At 45.8% G+C, this 13154-nt stretch overlaps 1 pseudogene; it reads right to left on the bottom strand.

The window, feature by feature from the left end:
- Window positions 1–2152: 2152 nt before the first annotated feature.
- LOC117442267 (tripartite motif-containing protein 16-like) lies at window positions 2153–8928 on the bottom strand (annotated as a pseudogene).
- Between the last annotated feature and the right edge of the window lie 4226 nt (window positions 8929–13154).

The raw sequence follows: 13154 nt of genomic DNA, 5'->3' as shown, positions 1-13154 counted from the left end.
CATGTGACACAGGAAGTATCCAAGTACATTTTACTCAAGTACTGTACTTAAGTACAGTTCTGATCTCTGTTCACCTGGCTGTTGACTATATAAAAAAAACTAACGCAGTAACGCACCATGTAGTAAACGGTATGAGTTACTGAATTTAAAAAGTAATGCGTTAGAGTACTAGTTAGTCCCAACACTGATTATAACAAACCATGTGTTTATTTTGGTGCACTGGTTATTTTAATATCATGTTTTCCGATAGTGCAAATAAACTTTTATGAAGCTTTTTTGTTAGTTTAACTTTTATTGGTTCTTCCTACAAATGATATGCTTTGAAAAGGTGATCCAGACAGAATCAGAACTTTCCATCAAGCCACTTTAGTGACATCTCTAACTCATTATCTTCTCATTGACTTGTTGTGATGACTTGTTTGGCTTCTGTTGATGTTGTGAGACTTGTGTTGAACCAATATAAAATGAAAAGCTTTCTACATGTTGTGGTGGAAATTCTCTAAATAAACTAGTCAAAGAGTTGTCCTGAGTCTTCATCAATCATGTTTTTCAAAAGAGGCTCACAGCATACAGAGAGCAATGTCTCCACAGCCGAGTTACTACTCAGACTGAAGAGAGGGCTTTCAATGCCGTTACAAGGAATACGCTTATTCATGAGATACCTGACCCCTGACCCTATCAAAGTGCAATAGAGCCATGATCACTGGTCACCCCCTGTGTGGTCACATGATAAGACCCGCCTCCCTACTCAATAGTAGTGGCTCGTGGGGGCAGTCCGCAACATAAAACAAAAGTACACAACACGAAGGCACTAAACTGTGATCATACATCAATTGCCACAATACTAAATCATTCCACTGGAGGGACAGGTCAAACAAACAAACAGACGGAGGGGACTTGGGGCCAACCACACCACGGTTATATATAACGTCACAAGCATGCAATTCTCTGATAATCATAATTTCCATTACAATATAAAATAGGCCTTGATAACAGTCAAACAAATCCAAATAAAAGATGCAAAACTTATTTATTTCTTTAGCGTTGCATTATGTTAGGAATTCTTAAACCCGAGACCAGGATACACTGAAAAGAGTCCAAGGAGGAAGCTTATAGAAGTTAACAGCATTTAATTAAACAAAAATGATGCGATGATATTTATACAAATGAGATGTTGCGGGTGGAGGCTCTCTCCCCATCAGCTGTTGCCTGGCGCATGCATGGATGTATAATAGAGTGGCGAAGTCCCGCCCATCTACTTCCGCCCATGGGACCGTTATTTCTGAAAGATTATGCATTGAAGTCAATGGGGAGAGAAAGATTATCTTTCCATCCCGTTTGAATTGTGCCACGAACATGATGTTTGTCAATCTTAACAAATAATTTCCATGTGGAGACTTTTCAACTTTAATTACCGCTGTTGCGTTGCCTGTTTGTTCTGGAACCGGGCCTGCTTAGCCTGACCCTGGTGGTGGTGAATGGATAGTTGGGTCCATCGATATATATAAACAGTGTTTATATATATATATATATGGTTGGGTGGGTCTGAAGAGGAGGGGCTTAGCTTGACCCTGGATTCAGAGGGACAGGAGGTGAAAAAGGGGTCGAGGAGGGTTGCGTCGAGTCACCTGAAATGACAGCTGTCAGAGGGGAGAGCAGATTTAAAAGGGTTAGCAGAGCGCTATGATAGGCTTGTGAGAATAGAGCGAAGTGATTGGTTAAGATGGGGAGTGACGCCCCCGATCACTTATTGAGGAGAGAGAGTAGTAACATGGAAATAGTGAATGAATGAGTAAAGACGGTCTTCCTGGTTGAACTTGCGCTGAGCTTCGTTTAGTCTCAGATCACTTCCACATGTTCTCCATCAGCTTCGTACGGCACCTCGGACACAAGAACAACATCCTGTTTTGTTTTTGAAAGACAAACCTTTATCTAAACATTTGATTTGATCACACATCCCATCAGTAAAGTGTGTTCAATGATTTCATGATCAGTTTCTCTTTCTCCACCATACATGTGTTTCATCTCAGCTGTTTCAAACAGAGTCAGACATGATTTCCTTATTGATTATTATCATAAGTTATGTTCTATAAAACATCAGAGTACCCACTTTCTATTTGAACAACAACAATACCAACAACAACAACACCAATTAGTCTGCAAAACAATAACATTTTATTTCCCGAGCAAAGACTCTAAGCTATTTACAGGAGAATAATAAATGATGTACTTGTTGATTATGATCATGACAGGAAGTAATATCATTTTAAATAAACATGTGATGATGAAATAAGTGTGATAGCCATCTGGGAACTCATGTGTAGTTAATTTGGGCAACAATAACATTTAATCTGTCAGAAAGAATACATGTGATTATAAATGTCTCTATTGTTTTAGAAAGTGGAATAAAATAAAACAACAAGAATCAAAAGAAATATCCAGCACATATCTAGAGCAAAGTTTACATATCAGTTCAGGTGAACAAGGATCCTCCTGAGCAGCGGCAGCCTCCATGGCTAACCAGACACAGGAAGGAGCCGGAAGAAAGTCCAACATCTACAGAACAACTCATGAAGATGTTGAAGCCCCGCCCATCATGTTTGATTGACAGCTGATCTCTGCAGTGAAGACATGGACAATCAGCTCTGAAGGACACACGGTGAGTTTAAGAAGTAGAAGAGTTCCTCCAAGGACTTCAGGCTATTTGAGTTTACAAAACTCAGCAGTGTTTCCAGAAGTCTTATAAAGCAAAACTCCAGCATGCAGCGGCTGAGTGAACGTGGTCTGCACTCTGTGGAGGAGAGTCATGGTTTCAGAGACGCTGTAGAAGGACAGAACACCTGCTCTGTGATCCAGTACACTCCTACTCTGGAGGACGGAGGACCTGAGACGGGAGTGCTGATACTGTTGTAACAAAATAAATAACTGTTTTTGGGACACACTAAGGACCAAGAATTGTCATTGTCTCCAAATCCACTTCCCAAATCTGCTCCGCTGATATTCTTGTATGCGACTGCTACAGAAACTCCTCCCCCTCTCCGCTCCACCTCCCAGTAACAACGTCCAGTCAGACTCTCTCTGCTCAGGACCTGAGACCATGCAGTGAATCTGTCTGGGTGACGAGAATAAGCCTGTTGTTGTTTCATGTTTGTTGCTTTTCTGCTCCCCTCAGATAATAACAGATGTGTGTGGTGCTGTGTTTGGATCCAGAGTGATCTCCTGTGAATATGTGAAGAACCCAGCTCTGGAGGCGGGCTCTGCTGCTGACGGTAAAACCTCCACTTCAGTCGGTGAGACCTGTGTCCATTCCTCTCTCAGGACGTCCTGTATTTTGTCTCTGACTGCTGACAGGGGCCGCCGTCACGTCCTCAAAGTAGCTCAGAGGCCGGGTGTTGGTGCTGGAGGAGTGTGTAGCTCCACTGAGGGGGGCTGGCAGTGAGGAGGGGTAGCTGAGCAGGAACTGGTTGTGGTCCTCTGTGTGAGACAGCAGCTGCAGCTCAGCGTCTCTCCCCTTCAGCTCAGAGATCTCCTGCTCCAGCTTCTCCTGGAGCTCTCTGACTCGACTCACTTCTCTCTCCTGCTGGGATCTGAGCTGCTGCTTCACGTCAGAGCTTCTCTTCTCCATGAGACGGATCAGCTCAGTGAACGTCTTCTCACTGTCCTCCACTGCTTTGTCAGCAGAGCCATTGACGGCCTGCACCTCCTGCTGAAGCAGCTTCACCTCCTTCTCTCCGTCCTGGATCCTCTGCTGGATGTTGAGTCGACTCCCCTCCAGCTCTCTCTGCCTCTCAGTCCTCTCTGCTGCAGCCGACACCGTGTCGTGGCCTTTGTGTTCGTCCACAGAGCAGAGAGAACAGATACTCTGCTGATCAGTGCGGCAGAACAGCTTCTTCACCTCGTCGTGACGAGAGCAGATGTTCTCCTGGAGCTCCTTGGAGGGCTCCACCAGCTTGTGTTTCTTAAAGACAGGTGATTCATAATGAGGCTGGAGGTGTTTGTCACAGTAAGAGGCCAAACACACGAGGCAGGACTTGCAGGCTCTCAGCTTCCTCCCAGTGCAGACATCACAGGCCACGTCTCCAGGTCCAGCATAGCAGTGATCAGCAGGAGCAGGTGGGAGTCCAGTCTTCTTCAGCTCCTCCACTAAAGCTGCTAACATGGTGCTTTTCAGCAGGACAGGCCTCGGTGTGAAGCGCTGCCTGCACTGAGGGCAGCTGTGGATTAGCTCTCCATCCCAGTGCTGTGTAATACACTTCATGCAGTAGCTGTGTCCACAGGGAATAGTCACCGGATCCTTCAGTAGATCCAGACAGATGGGACAAGAGAAGGTTTCCCGCTCCAGCTGAACTCCTTCTGCGCCATTCACCTCTCAGTAGCAGCGAGTGTGTGAGCTTCACTTCCTGAGAGCTGAAACTAGTCTGACAGGTTATCTGAACAGCAGGTGTGTGGGCGGTGGAATGTGGCCTATCAGCTCTTGTTCTTTACCCACATGTTGGTTACGCCCCTCCTCCTCAGTGTGGATCTGAAGGGGAGGAACCAGGAAGTACAGAGTGGAGCTGCTGGCTGTGTCTGAGAGCAGGAAGAAGAGGGAGGGCTCATCAAACTGACTCATTCCAGGAGGAGCAGCAGCGCTCAGACTCTGACCGACACAGAGCCTCGGTTACAACCTGCTCTTCATTTGAAGAGAGCTTTTAGGTTGTAAAATAAGTTGGTGAACTTACAACATCTGAAGGGGGTTAAATACTTGTTTCCTCCTCTGTAAATGTATAGCCTCAATGTCCTGAAATAGCTGATTGATTTAATAGTTGAATGTACAGTAAGTCGTGTGTGTGTGTGCCTCAGATTCCTTAGAGTCCATCAAGGTGAGTACCTCCGAGGTGTCCCCTTCCCAGGACCCCCCCCCCCCCCCTCACAGGACCCCCATCACAGAGACACCCCTTCCCTAACGTGATCCAGGCGACTGAACCCTCCTTCCTCACTCCCTTCCTCACCTCCTCATCTCCTTCCTTCCTCTCCTCTCACAGGACCCTCAGACCTCCACAGACCCCCTCCCTCTCCCCCCTGAAGACCCAGCAAACATAGCTTTGTTTGTGGACGTTTCTCCGAGCGCTGACCTCCTGAACGTCCTTCCACATGTGGACTCCTGTACCTCCCCCCTCCAGAGTTTCCTCACCCTTTCTCCACGGCAGCCCCCACCCTAAAGATCCCTCTAAGCACCGCTCTGACCGGGGTCCCTGTTTGCGTCACGTTCGGTTCCAGTTCTACACCCCAGAACCAGAACCCAGAGGAGACAGCAAGTGATCCAAGAGGACTAAGTGAAGTGTTTTGGCCGTGTCTGCTTTCTGACAGAGGATCTGAGAGGGTCTGAACGTGTCTCTGATTTTAAATAAAATACATCATTGGTTATTTTGTACTTTATAATTCTATCATTATTATTTTCCATTTCATTGTATTTTTGAATGATTTTATGAATTTTATTTTCACATTTGTATCAATTGCTTGTCAAACCCTTAAAGTGTTATTAGAGGAGCTCTAAAAGTATGGAGCTATTTCAGGCTCATAACTTTTGATCATTCAAAAAAATACAATTATTTGAAAGTTCAAGTTTTTAGGCAGGCAAGGCAAGTTTTATTTATATAGCACTTTTCAACGCCAAGGTAATTCAAAGTGCTTTACAAAAAAAAAATTAAAGGCATTAAAAAAGAAAAGCTAATAAAATAAACATTACATGGATAAAAGTTACAGTGCAGTTTAAGATATGAATAGTTCAATTAAATAGCAGCAACAAAAAGAAAAGTTCTTCAGCCTGGATTTAAAAGTAGTAAGAGTTGCAGCAGACCTGCAGGTTTCTGGAGTTTGTTCCAGATATTTGGAGCATAATAACTGAACGCTGCTTCTCCATGTTTAGTTCTGACTCTGGGGACAGAAAGCTGACCAGTCCCTGAAGACCTGAGAGATCTGTATGGTTCATAGTTTAGCAGGTCAGTAATGTATTTTGGGCCTAAACCATTCAGTGCTTTATAAACCAGCAGCAGTATTTTGAAATATATTCTTTGACACACAGGAAGCCAGTGTAAAGACTTCAGAACAGGAGTGATGTGATCCACTTTCTTAGTGTCAGTGAGGACTCGAGCAGCAGCGTTCTGAATCAGCTGCAGCTTTCTAATAGATTTTTTAGTGAGACCTGTGAAGACACCATTGCAGTAGTCGAGTCTACTGAAGATAAAAGCATGGACAAGTCTCTCCAAATCCTGCTGTGACATTAGTCTTTTAATCCTAGATATATTCTTTAGGTGATAGTAGGCTGATTTAGTAACTGTTTTAATGTGACTGTTGAAACGCAGGTCAGAGTCCATGACTACACCTAGATTTCTGGCTTTATCTGTTGGTTTGAACATTGCAGACTGAAGCTCAGCGCTAACTTTTAAACGTTCTGCCTTGGCTCCAAAAACCATTACCTCAGTTTTATCTTTGTTTAATTGGAGAAAGTTCTGACACATCCAGTCATTGATTTGTTCAATGCACTTACTCAGTGTTTGAATTGGAGCATAGTCTCCTGGTGAAATTGTTACGTAAATGTGTGTGTCATCTGCATAGCTATGGTAACTTATTTTGTTGTTCTTCATTATCTGAGCCAGTGGTAGCATGTAGATGTTAAAGATGAAGAGGCCCCAAGATGGAGCCTTGAGGAACCCCACATGTCATATTTGTCAACTCAGATGAGTATTTACCTATAGAAACAAGTTGTTTCTATCCTTTAAGTAGGATTTAAACCAATTTAGTTAACTGTTTCCGAAAGTCCCACCCAGTTTTCCAGTCGGTTTTATCCTGAACTTTGAAAAATACAATGATGTATTCAAATAAAATAAGGTATTTGAAATAATTGTTTCAGGTTGAATATTATTTTGATTCAGTTCAGCAGTTTTGGAATAAAATATTTATTTTCAGATTTCACTTTTATAGGCTACATATTTTGATATTTGAATCCTTATTTTTTCAGGTTGCAAGATTTTTCGTTTTCAGATTCAAAAAAATATTTTTCAGTTTCAAATCTTGTTTTTTCAGGTTTCACATTGCTTTTCACCTTCGGAATCGCATTTCACCTTCAGATCGTTTTTCACTTTCAGATCGTTTTTTTTCGCTTTCAGACTTTTGGCCCTGATGTTGCTTGAGGGGGCGGGGCTTAGCAAAGAGTAGTTTTGGCTTCCTGAGTGACAGGCCCTCCCTCTGTCATGTTGCCTTCATGGATGTTAGGTAGCGTCGATAAATATAACTCAATACTGTTCTATACACAATACTCCCGTGATTGGTGGTAAAACAAACTGATGCCAGACGTCAAAGTCCCGTTAAGCGAGCTGTTGGAGCATCGTAGTTAATAGGTATAATATAATAACTGGGAGTTCTATAAGCGCCTTTCAAGGACCCAAGTTTCGGCTTTCCAGTAATAGGCAGAGCACAAACAAAACAAAACAATGGCAGACAGACCAAACAACAGATAGATTTAAGGGCCGAAAGCCTTGATGAACAGATGGGACTTGAGGGCCCTTTTGAAGGCGTCCAGTGTGGGGATGTTGCGAATCTCTGTGTGGGGGCTGCCACACTGAAGGCTCTGTCCCCGAAGGTTCTCAGTTTGGTGCGGGGGGTGGTGAGCAGGCCAGAGTCTGAAGACCGCAGGTTCCGGGGTGGGGCATGCGGGTGAAGGATGTCCGATAGGTACTGGGGGGCAAGGGCATGGAGGGACTTGTAGGTCAGGAGGAGGACTTTGTAAGTTATGCGGAACTTGACCGGCAACCAGTGGAGGTGGATGAGGGTGGGAGTGATGTGCTGCCAGGGCTTTGTGTGTGTGAGGACCCGAGCTGCACAGTTTTGGACATACTGGAGCCTGTCCAGGGTTTTGTTGGGAACCCCGAACAGGACACCATTGCAGTAGTCCAAGCGGGTGGTGACAAACGCATGCACCAGGGTCTCGGCAACCGACTCCGAGAGTGACTGTCCGGAGCTGGGCATGTTCCTTAGGTGGTAAAAGGCCGATTTGGTCACAGACTTGACGTGGGAATGGAAGGAACGGGTGGAGTCGAAGGATCACACCAGGTTGCGGGCTTCAGGAGATGGGGAGATGGAGCAGCCGTCGACCTCAAGGACGAAGTCACCAACATTCTGGAGCAGTGCCTTGGTGCCAAACCATGAGCTCTGTTTTACCGATATTCAGCTTCAGATAGTTTGATGACATCCCTGTCTTGATGTCAAGCAGGCAGTTGATGAGGAGACTGAGGGGGGAGCTGGAGATGGAGTGGTGCTGAGATACAGTTGGGTATCATCAGCGTAGCAGTGGAATTGAGTCCAATGATGTCGGATGATCTGGCCGAGGGGGAGCATGTAAATGGGTGAACAGGAGGGGGCCAAGTACAGAGCCCTGGGTACACCGTGGTGGACTGGGGCCGGGTTGAGTTTGAGCCACTGATGGAGACAAAACTGTTTCCTGTTGTGGAGGTAGGATGTAAACCAGGACAGCGCTGTGCCAGTGACACCCAGGAGGTCTGAGAGGCGGGTGAGGAGGATGTTGTGAGAGATGGTGTCAAACGCTGCAGAGAGGTCCAGGAGGATGAGGATGCTGAGGCGGCCAGAGTCAGCAGCAATGAGGAGGTCGTTGGTGATCTTGATGAGGGCGGTCTCAGTGCTGTGTTGCTGTCTGAAGCCGGATTGGAAGGGCTCATAGAGCTCATGGTTGAACATGTACAGATGGAGTTGTACGGCGACCACTCTTTCCAGAGTTTTGCTGACGAAGGGAAGGTTGGAGATCGGCCGGTGGTTCTGGAGGACGTCGGGGTCCAGGCCAGGTTTTTTAAGTATGGGGGTGACTGAGGCCATTTTGAAGCTGGTGGGGACTATACCAGAAGCCAGAGAAGCGTTGTTGATGATGACCACCATGTAGGGACAGAGGGTGGGTAGGCAGTCCTTAACCAGGGCTGTGGGCATGGGGTCCAGGGGAGCAGGTGGAGGTCTTGGCCGAGCTGACCAGTTTGGCCACTTGGAGAGCATCCACAGGGGAGAAGGAGGAGAGGTTGGGGTGGGAGAGGCGTGGCGCTTGAGGTGCGTTACCAGGTGCCTGAGGTGCAGGTGGAGGGGAAGGGCCAGTCACCAGGAGCTGCCGATGGATGTCCTCGACTTTCGCCTGGAAGAAGTCGAGGAATTTGGAGCACAGATCGGGAGCCCTGAGGGCTGGGGGGCGTCAGGGGGCCGTAGTAGGCCGGTTGATGGTGGAGAACAGTCTTTCTGGGGTTGCTTTGCTGAGCACCAATGAGACGGGAGTAGTAGTGAGTCTTGGCGTGGGAGAGAGCTTCCTTATATGTTTTGATATGCTCACGAAAGGCCAGGAGGTGGACTGTGAGGCCAGTTTTTTGGAGAGCCTCTCCAGCTTGGCGTCCAGAGGCCTTCAAACAGCGGAGTTCAGTGGTGAACCAGGGGGCAGGACGGGTGAAGGAAACAGTCCGTGTTTTAATGGGGGCGGAGAGCGTTGAGGACTGAGGGATAGGGCAGTTGTTGTAGTGGGCTACCAGGCCATCCACAGTGGAGTCGGAGGGACCCGAGGCCATGTGGGTAGCTATCAGGTCGGATAGGGCCGGTGCACTCACAGTCCTTGATGTTCCTAAACGTAATTGTGCGTTTGGGATGCTGCCTGGGCAGAGAGACCGGAACAGTGAAGAGGATGGCGTGATGGTCAGATACAGCCAGGTCGAGGCGCTGTAGGTCCGGGGGCGGAGGAGCCGGTGGAGCACACCAGATCCAGCGTGTGGCCTTTGATGTGGGTGGGGCCCTGGACATGTTGATTGATGCTAAAGCAGTCCAGAAGTGAGAGGAATTCAGCGGCGAATGTGCAGTTACTGGAGTCCACATGGATGTTAAAATCACCGAGCAGGAGAGTTGATGGAGACATAGAGCAGAGAGAGGTGAGTAGCTCAGACAGCTCAGACAGGAAGTAGTGGAAGCTTTAGGTGGGCGGTAAATGAGGGCAACCTGGAGTGGGGCAGACCCGGCCAGTTTGAAGACAACACACTCAAATGAGGTGGTAGTAGGTACTGGGAGTTCTTTAACCAGGATGCCAGCTCGGTGGATAACAGCCAATCCACCGCCACGACCCAGGGAGCGGGGCTTCTGGATGTACAAATAGCCTGGGGGTGTAGCTTGATTGAGTGTCACAAAGTCCTGCTGACTTTGCCATGTCTCTGTTAAGCATAGGATGTCAATGCTTCTGTCAGTGATAATGTCTGTGGATGAGTAGCGCTTTGTTGTTGAGGGAGCGGGTATTCTGCAACATGAATGTCACGTAGTTGTTCATAGCTGCTGGGGGGAACAGGGAGGGAGAAACCAGCACACTGTCAGCACAGGCCAGGGACCTCAGGTAGATAGAGTGAACGGGAGGTTTGGTCGGATGACGTTGTTTGTTGTGATGACGACATCGCCGTGCGACAGACCGTCTGTCAGAAACAACGGCAGGGATAGGAGTTTCGGAGTAGGAAAACTTGCATCTGGATGCCCGGTGTATGTAGCGGGGGACGACGCAGAAGTCCAAGGGATTTGATAACGGCGAGGCAGTCGGGGATAGTGTGGTAGAAAAAGTTACGAAGTTCCAGCGTGGAGTAATGGAGCAGCATCACGAGTAAGAGCGGCGAGCCAGCTAGCAGCTAGCACCATTAGCCCTGCAGAAACCGGACCTCGAACCTCGGCAGCGGTGATGAAAAAACAGCCCAGTTGGAATGGCCGGACTTGAGGGAGAGTTCGTGGATAGTCCTGGGCAACACATCCTCACTCCCAGGTCGGCCTATGTTGACGTTATGTCAAGTCCCCTGCCGGCTTTTTCCAACGCAAGGGGGGGGGCCTTTAGCGTCCATTTTCAACGCAAGGGGGGGGGGCCTTAGCGTCCATTTTCAACGCAAGGGGGGGGGCCCTTAGCGTCCATTTTTCAGCTTTCCGGGATGTCCATGTGCTTCTATGGACGCTCATGGAAGCACGGCATTCGTTTGTGTCAACTGCCCTTAAAGGCAATTGAAGACACTACACTGACCCCAGAATCCCCAGCTATCGTTGGACTACACCATGTGCTCTGTTTGACAAACCCCGTGATAGTCCTCAAGCTCTGTGATTGGAGAGTGTGCTCCGAGGGTTACCGAGCCTCGAACAGCACTTGACATGGGATGGAACCACGGCAGACTGTTCAAAACTGGATTTGAACGGGTCCACCGCGCCCCCCCCCCTCCCAGAACTACACATGCTGGCTATTCTGTTTCGCAACATGTTCTCTATGGCACGTCTCTACTGGGAGTTGTAGTTTTAAAAGACGTTTTCGTATTTCCCATAATAAGAAGTTGCCAGTATTAAACTGTGTACATCCCTGGGATGTTTAGGGGACAGGAAACACTCACATTTAAAACATATAATTAATAAATGGTGAAAATTGCTGGTGCCCATAATGGCAGTATTAATATATATACCCACACGCCAGCTAAGGTCAGAAGAGCTTATTTAACAGCTGGACTTATGTTTGTGACCCCTCCTGTTGTTAATTGATAACATTACATTACATTACATTAATTGATAAGCCTGAAACATGCATCTCGTCAAGGTTCATAGGCACATTTTGCAAATATGGCAGTAGCCATCGATCAGCTTAAGATAAGATATACTTTATTGATCCCAAGTTGGAACATTGCATTACATCAGCATGTGTAACAGTTAAATCTGCAGTGTGTTTATTTGAAAATCATTTAGTATAATCACACAAATTCTGTGTTTTATATTTAACAATTCTGTGTTATTTATTTATTGATTGTTCAATACCTGACAAGGCCGGAGATGAAATATCTGCATACATCTTATAAGAGCATAATACATTATGTATAATATCAGTTAAAATAAGTGCTTCAACATAGTTAACATTGCTGGAGGTATGCACAAATATTGATAGATGTCTTGTAATGCACTGTTGAGGAACCTGCAACCCAAGTTTTTCATTCAGTGCAGAACTACACCATAGTTGTGTAGGCCTATATGATCTGTCAATAAACCTTAGAAAATCTTGAAATCTTGAACGGGATGTGCAAAATAGTCATTATATACAGTCTTAATTAACTATTAGTAGAGAATAACGAGTAATGAATATACTTTATAGGGATCCTATTAATATCTAATAATAAAAATAATGAAATTCAATAACATGCCTTTAACCACCAGGTGTCTCTTTATATCATCTGTGCACCTTTATGGTGTAAATACAGCCTATCTACCAATTGGATCAAATATAAAAGTGAGCCGAATTAGTGTTGATACTGCAAGGAGACGTATTGTGTGAAAAGAAATGTAAGATGTTGTTTAATGGCTGATATATTTATGATCCACGTCACGTTTTCAGTTCCTCATGTTTGTCTCTCATCAGGGCTCTATAAATACAGAACTACGGCAGATATGTAATATGTAATGCAGCCGAACCGTGTATTACAATGCCGTTATGTGATGACTTTCAAAGAGAAAAGCAAGCACACTCGGAATAAGGTATTATTTTATTTCTTTAACGTTTTCGGTCTGTTTTCCGGTATTTGTTAATGACGATGTGCTGTGAGATGTGAGACTGGAATTGCACAGGGGGAATAACGTATCTTTAGATGCGGATTTTGTTAACTAATTATGTTTGCGCTGTGGACCAACACTATACATTGACGGGGAAGGAGGTAGCAATAAAGATAACACCATTAAACAGTTACACAACATAACAGAAATAATATCGATAGCAGCGTCCCTAGCAACCACCTTGGTAACAATGAAAACGTTGTACGCAATTTCCTGAAGTAATCTTCGTAATAACTAGCAAACTAAAGATCATGTAAATCCACTGCACACATAATCTGAAATAACAACTCATATTTCTCGCATCAAATGACATCAAAACGCATTTTAATAGCCAAACTAACTTAAAATAGGCATTTTACACCCAGAATAAAACGAAGTTCGGCCATGTTTTCTTTTTCTGCAGGGAGAAATGATAGCTGGGGATTCTGGGTAGTGTAGTGTCTTCTGCCATCATTTACTCCGAAAAAGATTTGTTTCTCCGAATCGAAGGGGAAAAATACAAAAAGCATTGGCACACAATTTAACCAATCAAT

The sequence above is a fragment of the Pseudochaenichthys georgianus genome, unplaced genomic scaffold (genome assembly GCF_902827115.2).
Source record: "Pseudochaenichthys georgianus unplaced genomic scaffold, fPseGeo1.2 scaffold_403_arrow_ctg1, whole genome shotgun sequence".
Classification (NCBI taxonomy): domain Eukaryota; kingdom Metazoa; phylum Chordata; class Actinopteri; order Perciformes; family Channichthyidae; genus Pseudochaenichthys; species Pseudochaenichthys georgianus.
The sequence above is the reverse complement of the archived record's forward strand: the minus strand, read 5'-3'. Positions and strand labels throughout refer to the sequence as shown.